This window comes from Benincasa hispida, chromosome 5 (genome assembly GCF_009727055.1).
Source record: "Benincasa hispida cultivar B227 chromosome 5, ASM972705v1, whole genome shotgun sequence".
NCBI lineage: Eukaryota > Viridiplantae > Streptophyta > Magnoliopsida > Cucurbitales > Cucurbitaceae > Benincasa > Benincasa hispida.
The window spans coordinates 16,168,291-16,177,194 of NC_052353.1; positions in this window are offsets into that span (position 1 = coordinate 16,168,291).

Genomic DNA, 8,904 nt, shown 5'->3' on the forward strand with positions numbered 1-8,904 from the left:
TCCGGGAGCAATTTCTCTCGGCTTCGCCTCGCCTCCTTGTTCTCTCTCCGTCTCTATGTATATATGTATCTATGTATATGTCGGGGGGCCCTTCTTCTCTGGTAGCATTGGGTATTTATAGATTTCCAGGTGAAGCAGCTCTTCTTACCAATGATTACAATGATGGGCGACATTAATTTCCCTACTTTGTTGTGCCGTTTAAAAGTTATAGAAAGTTCTATGTACTTGCAACAATATGGTTTTTAACGGCTTGTCAACTAAATTTGAAATCGACCATTATCAGCTTTACGTCCTATCATGATTTATTATATTGTCGCCTTGATGGGAGGTCTTTATGCGATCACTTTTGGAGAAACTTCTCACGATCGCATGAATTACGATCGCAACTTGAAGCCGCTATCGCATTGTACCCCTGGATCGCAATTTCATATGCGCCATCGCATTGTACCTGCACAGAATAGGTAAATTAACTGCTTTTATGCGATGAGCATTAGCGATCGCATTTCCTTTTAGTTTGGTGCTTTCAGACATGATATTGCCTATTTTATCATCACTCTCTCATTGTTTTACTAATTTGAGTTGTAATAACTTGTATTTCTACCAGTTATCACACCCTCAAATTTAAAATTTCAGTTATCACACCCTCAAATGTCATTACCTTAAACTAAAGATTTTCTTTAAAATTTCAACTGCCTTTACCCTATCTAGACTTCTCAAGGTGCCTTATTCAAATTGCTGAACAAATGCCTTCTAATTTCTATCCTAATCTTTTCTCAAAATATTTCTACTCTTTAGGGACCGCAAGCTTAACCTTGAAAAAAAATCTTTACTCGTTTCCAGGACATCGCATGATTTATTTCAAACTTTATCAAACCGGGGTGTTCAAGTGATTTTGACCCTTGCACGATTCAGATATTCGTTTTGTGATCTTGTGCTGATCCGAGTGCCCAGCCTTCGTTTTGGCCTGCCCCCACAAGTGTCATGCGGACATCCAACTACGAGCAAGGAGCTCTTTCTCAGTCAAAACTCATGCACATCTCTTTATTTGGCAGCAGAGTGTCGATCACTTGGTTTCGGCATTGATCACGATTCCCACCTTTGTTTTGGCTTGCCCTCATGGGTGTCATGCGGACATCCAATTACGAGTAGGATCTGATCTCAACATTATATAATTTTTTCTCTTTTTTTTTTTTAAATTGAAATTTCTAAAAATAACAAGGTTGGAAATGACATTAGTATCACATTACCATCTATTATGCAAGACGTTCTTTAATTAGGAGGGCCTTTTGGAGTGACAACAAACCTATAGCCTCATAATGCAATTATCAGCAAACAAGAGTCCAGATAAATGGAGAAAGAACCTAAAGATGCATGATAAATATGAAGCAAGATTTTCAAAATTTGCCTAAGAATCATAAATGCGCTTTCCATTCAAATTTCATGCCAACACAATCAATATGAGTGCATTTTTTACTAGTCATTGTGATGAACAAGGCAACAAAGCAAGCAACATCCATGTAATCAACATTGTCCGAGCACAACGCTCAAGGACTCCAAACTAAACGATCATGAAAAAGATACACCAAATTTGAATACCCCACCCCGAATGTCTAAAATTCACATTGTCTTCAATGTGAAAGAAGTGATAGCAAGAGGGATAAAAAAAAAAAGAAAAAAAAAACTTTCCTGAATCATGGAATGAAGGAAGGATTTGTCTCCCTCAATTCAAGATCTTCTCCACCAAAATTCCTAACAAATCAAGAATAATTGGAAACATTAGTCTCAAAGATAAAAGGGAAAATTGCATAAAAGAAATCTAATCTAGGAAAGTAAGTAAATTTTAACACTTGAATGTTTCAAAGAAGTGCAAATTTCTAAGGCCGGTTGCTCGATTGTATTCAGCTTGATCATCCATGATCGGAGTTGATTGCCATCACTCCATTTGTCACCCCTAACTTTGTTGCTTGACCATTGTCCGAAAAAAGCAAGATACTAGAACAAGTAGGTTAAGTAATCACAAGGTTTTGGGAAAATCTCAAACATTTCAGCCAACCACTCATGCATAATCGAAAGTGACCCTTTGTCTATGTCAACTGAAGTTTTAGCGATTTTCGAAAAGGGTCGACCTAACAAGATTGATAAATTGGAGGAGGAGTTTTTTCCATGCATATCAAGAATGTAAAAGTCTGAAGGGAAGACAAAACTATTAACCCTGACCAAGACATCTTTCATCATACTAAGAGGTTTAACTAAAGAACAATCTACTAACTAAACCCATATACTAGCTGGATGATAACATGTGACCGAAGATCACAGCACACAAATGCAGGTATGATATTAATAGCTGATCTTAATTCATGCATCGCATGCTCAAATTTCATCTTACCTAGGAGACACGATAAGGAAAATGTACTTGGATCGTCACATTTTATTGGTAAGATATGTGAACGGATGACTTGGCTTTCTTCACTTTTGGGCTTGTCTTCAACCTTAACCCACAACCTCTTACCCTTTGATGTAGACTTTCATTGCTCGCCCAAGACTCAACCACGTGCACCTCATCCTTCTGTGCAATTCCCTTAGCAGCAGCTAACCTGCTAGGGAAGGAGGCAACAGGAACATATGAAGGGATTGAATCCTGTGCGAAAGTGTGTGGATGCTTGTGTTTCAATATCTGTTGAAAAAATCAAGAATAGAAAAAAAATAAACATGTTGTAATTTAATAAAAAAAAATATAGAAGTACTCACTTTTGAAGAACGTGAAGACCGTTCTACAAGTGAATCTCTTATCAAGATGTTCTGAATACCACCACTAATGTATCTTCGCTATTCTCCAATAGAATTGATAGCTTGTAGAAATACAAGCTATTGTTGCTTTTACTTAGAATTATGAGGGTTGTTGAGCAGAACATGAGTTAATTTTGCTAAAAATTCAGGTGGAATAATGAGCATGTGTTGATCAGCACTAAAAATCCTCACTAACCTTATATCATGCATTATTTTGCGTCAAAATGTCTATTTTGTAGTTGTCGCAGGAATCGATCGCATGCGTTGATCCCAAACCATTGCAAAGTTGTCGCATGCATTGATCTTAATGAAGACAAATTGGTCGCATGAAATGCTGCAACTACAGTGATAACCATGATAGAAGGATGATCGAAAAGTGGGTGGAATGCGTTGATACCTTACAAAAAACAATCATGAATGAATACCTCGGGAGTATCAAAGAGATAAGATCATGATGAAATTTCACCTACCATGTCAAGAATGGCACTGATTCAGAGCGGGATTACAAAAGCTGTTGACGTTTCAGCTCTATAAATAAAGCCTTAAAGCCCAAATTCAAAGCATCCGGGACTTTTGCCTTGGGCAGATTCCTGTGATCACAGATGAGAGCATGAGCAAGAAAGTCTTTGAGAGTTCTGCACGTCCACAACCTGCTCCGATTGGCGATCGGAGCTTCGCCAGAGATAGATTTTGAGAGGGACTACTCCACCGCTCATCCATTGCACCACTGGCAACCTTGACATACATCTGATGGAAGCAAGAGATTGCCTACATCTCCCCATCCATCGCTCTTCTCACCTCTGTATTGTATTACATTTTGGCTTAAGACATTAATACATTTTGTAATCAATGCTTCTCTTTAATTCCTTCAACAAATTTTCATCATCTTCTCTTAATACTTCACAATTTCACATTCTTTCTATATCTTTTTCTTTCATCGAAATGAGTTAATGGCGATTAAAGTGGTATCGGATACTAATCATGATAGAGATGACATATGTAGAACATAGGTAAGCTGTAATGCAAAGTATAGTGATCATCTTGTTGGTTATGTGAGGGGCTTTCGCAAATGCTGTTCTTGAAACGATGCTATAACAACCGAGGGTCGGATGAACTCACAAGCAAGTAAGAAATGTTTAGAATGAATAATTTATGCTCACGCAACTATGTTATATGAGAATATAAGCATGTGGTGACTACGAAGGTGTGCGATGCGCTAGTGTGGCAACCTGGGATTACATTTGCGACCAAACTTAAGGACTGGTGGTATCTCCTCCACAACTCTCTATCTCCATGCATCTTATTATGTGTTAACAGTTTCCTCATCTTTCTGATTTCATAGTCAAACTTTAATTATTCAGTCTGTTATGCTAGGAGATTAACACATAGTAATCAACTTCTTCTTTCTTTTTTTTATTCTCCGCCTCAAACACATTACTCATATCATCTTTTAGTTGGCAAGTCTTTGTGTTCGACCTAAGATTCATTCTGAGAAACTTGTGATTCATTATACTTGGCGAGAGCAAGAAAATTGTGATTGGAACGCATGATCATTGCATACACGATTAACGCATATTGCATATTCTTCAGAGCAACGCATGATCATCGCATGACATTAACGCATATCTATTAATGCAAATTAAATTATTTTCTCGCATCAAGAATCGTGGCTTGTGGGAGCCATTTGGAAGGATGATGGAGGAGAAAATTTCTTGAGAGATGAAGAGTTACGAATAGAGAAGAAGAAGATGATGAAAAAAACAAATTTTCTTATCTCTTTCTTCATTTTAAGTTGAGTTAAGGGAAATGGGAGTTACCCACTCTTACTAACTCCAATAACTCCCCACATCGGGAGTTATTTTGTTAATTTTTTATTATTATTATTATAATAAATTAAATTAAATATAAATATAAATTAAATAAATAATATTTATTTAATCTAATTTATTAATATTAATTAATTATATATCATATATTGAATTAATATTATATTGAAATCATATTTAAATATATTTTCCTCTTATAACCTATAGTTTTAATATAATCTTATTCATATTAATTTTTAACCTATAGTTTTAATATAAATTTAATTTATATTATTTAATATTTGAATCTTATTCAAATATTTTATTTTTTTCATATAATAAAGTTTAACTTTGAATCTAATTCAAAATTAACTTTATAATATAATGTATCCATATACATTATATTAATTGTATGATATACGATTATATTTCTCAAGTAATTTAAACAATTTAAATTTATCTAGAACTTTAACATTTCTATATTAATTAAACTAATCAACATTCATTAAGTGCATGTCACTCCACTAAAGACCCACACTCTAGATATATTTCTGTGTTTATAAATATAGCCATTATCGATCTATCAATCCTTCATGAGTCGTTCATAATTACATATGGGTCAAATTACCGTTTTACCCTTGTAATTTCTTTGGTTCATTAAGTCTCATTAGTTCTCTAATGCACAACTTGTTTATGGTTCTACTATAAACAAAATCCTTCTTGGACCAATGAGAGGGAGGGCCCCCCATTGTTCAAGACTTGAAGTCAACACTTAAACGAACAACTCTTCTACTTTCCCTAGAGACAAGAAGGAGTAAATTTCATTTCGTGTAGTTAAGTTCCCAACTCCCTCCTCGGTCATGTCCCCAAAATGGTAGGCATATTGAGTTGGCAACTCAAGCCATTCTAACCCATAAAAATCGAAGGACAATCCCTAATAGGTAGGAGTCCACAACTTACTCAAAATTGAGATTGAGTTACGTATGGTTATCTTATGAAATATAAATCTTTCCAATCAACAGTGTTATAGTGTAAGATTAATTATTTTCCGGTCTGGTCTTATAAACTCTTTATACATAATATCTCCACTCAGATCTCTATTACATGAATGACTTGAATCAAATCATTTGTAACACTTATAACACTTGAAACATTTACAAAGTGAGTTGTATCCATAGTGTTACCAGGATAAAGTATCCAACATTTTCCATATACTATAGACCTTTTAGGTTATTACTTGAACATACTATTCAAATTACATTAAATAACCATGGATTTTAGTTTATTGGATTGAGTTATGTAAGACTAGTAAATGAATAAAATACCTCTTTAATTTATTAATAAATAATAATGTTTACAAGATTAAAAACAATGAGATTTAGGACATAAATCCCAACAATCTCCCACTTATCCTAAAGCTTTAGTGGGGTGTACAATAAAGTAACTATTACAATACTACAATACGCCAAGACATACGCTAAACCCATTACATATGTCCAACTTGCCCTAGATCAAGTGACACATAGCTCGGAGACCTAAGCTCTTGATAACGGGCAGAAATGCAAGTTATCATAGTGCTAAGTTCTTAAACATTTGCTTGCATTGATAAAACATGTTAAATTGCGTCCATTAAGCATCAATTTCATAATATTGCGGTCGCATTCTTTCATCGCATTAGAACAGTTGATTTTTGTATTTTTTGTGCAGAATATGCGATAAGAAAGGCAGAAATTGCTATCATAGGAAATCATTAGTTGAGCGCAACATCACCGCAAGGCTTTGCGGTGATCGTGTTCGCAAATATTCGTCCGAGAAGAATCACCGCAACTTGGTCAGCACAACATGGTGAGCGCATCTGGGTGAAAGGCTAATTAATCGTGATGGGACAAAAAGCTGATGACAGTCGAATTCGATTAAGTTGATAGCTGATAACGATCACAAGTACATTCAGCTTTTCGGTGACAAATATTCGGCGCATCAGTCAGGAATTAAAGTCGTCCCATCTGTGCAATTATGAGAAAGATGCCGCCGTTCACTTTGAATGCTCTATAAATACCAAGGGAATCCTTCAGTGGATGGGTTGATCGGTGCACAGTCGAACAGTTAATCAGTTCGCAAGTCTTTGTTCCTAGTTTTCTTTTCATTTTAAGGCAGACACGAGAGAGGAAGGTGGTGCTGACAGATTGTTCTGGTCAGCTTAGAAGAGCGCCGGAAGCTTTAAGGATAGAGAGAGGGCTGACGCCTGCGGAAACGGGAACATCTTTGGAACCGAATAGAGATTTACAGTGTAAAAGCCTCGGTCAGCAAGGAATTGCTACCAGGCTCTCTACCTCTAACTTCCATTGTTATTTTGTACTCTACTCATTTATCGAAATGGAATCTTCTTCTCTATATTTGTTCACTCTCTATTATTTACACATGAGTAACTAAATCAGTTGCATGGGTTGTGGTTTGAGAGAGCATAGCCTAGCGACAACTAAGAATGTTATCATTCTTTATGTGATTACTCTCTGTAGATATGATGTATGCTTCATTTGTCCATTAGAGATTACATTGGGAGGGTAGTCTAAGGCACGAGGATCAAGACTTGGGAGAGTAGCTTAGATATCTAGTCAGAAGAGTCAAGATTAGAACCGAATAATCAAGCGATAAAAGATTGGAATAAGAACTGATTTATCTATTAAACGCCATCGCAATCAATACCTAGAGAGATAGGGATATGATTTGTGCGGATCTCACTTGGTATTTTTTAATGCAAACTATGCATCATCGCATAGTGAACAGAGTAGTATGAACTTAGGAAAAGCATCTATCATGGACACTTTTTATTCAATAACATGCAGGTCCTAAACTTAGGAGCATCGCATTGTCATTGGAAAATAACGTTGTCGTCAGCATGGTATGTAGCAATGATCGCATTAGTTCGAAGCATCCTAAAGTAACGTAGCTAAAAGACTTCTCAAACGCGTTCATCCAATTTCAGATGTATCTATCACCAAATCATGACTTTTTCTAAAATCCGCCGCATTGTTTATTTTTCATTAAACGCAACAACAACAATCCTATACACTATATATTTATTTAATTCCAGTTACTGCAAAGTTTTCCATCAAAACTAACCAACTGCAACTGTTTCATCAAGTCCCTAGCTTCGACCTGGACAGTTACCAGGAAAAACTCAGTAGGAATTTACACTTGGATCCGCTAAGGAAACTTGAGTGCACAAGCAATTTACCATCGCATAATATCCATTAATTCACTTCATTAAAAATAAAGCACCACGTTTTTAGCGCCGTTGCTGGGGACTTTCGGCCAAAATAAGTGTGCTTATAAGATTCTGATTCTCTGTAGTTCATCATCAGGCATTAATACCCATTCAATTAGAGGACATTTAGATCCAGACTCTGGCGAATTAGCAGAAACACAATCGAAATGAGAAGACATTTAGAGCGAAGTGTAGCTTTGAAGGAACGCCAAAACAACAAATTCATAAGCGAAAGAGTCAATGCCCGCTGGCAGATAGATGGAAAAAATGAAACCTAAGCGATTAGGACATATGGCATGGCCCAGAACCTCTATATCCTCTGCTACACAAGACACCAATACTTGCAGGCCTGCCCTGATGGAAGTCGATTTCGAAAATGAAACCGGTGACTGCTGAGATATGATGCCAAACTGCAGCGACAAATTATCGGTGAGAAGGTGCTAGCGAGGACTGGCATGCCTACCCTCAAAGACTTATTATTGAAATTGCAATACTTTTGGTATTCCCGCGAACATAGTCATTCTACCGAAGAAGTTCCGATAACTTTGTTCCATTCCTCCTCTCTTATGATCAGGCTAGGGAAATGCGGCCATATTTCTCTCGAAGCGGGATGAAGACGATCACCGTCTTCGGGGGACCATTGGGACAACATCGCGGAGAAGTTTTATGAAAAGATACACTTTCCACCTACTGAGAATGCAGTATCCAAGGAAACTCAATTACAAATTTTGAACAAGACATGGAACGAAATCGCCTAAGCGATTGACACTGGGCGAGGTTTTAAAAGGTTGGTGAGGGATTGTCCGACACATGGCGATTGCCAATACGACTGCCGATCTTAAATGAGAAAATATTGCTTGTTAATCATGGGTTTTGAATTACCGCTTCGCAGACCGTTGCCAAATGCGGCAGACCAGCTGGTAGTAGTTGCTTGATAAAACGATATACTATGATGTATGGTGGTGGTGAATTCTATATAGCGAACACTATTCATGAATCTGTGATCAGCTATGGAATCATCAACGACCTCTAACAACTCAGATATTT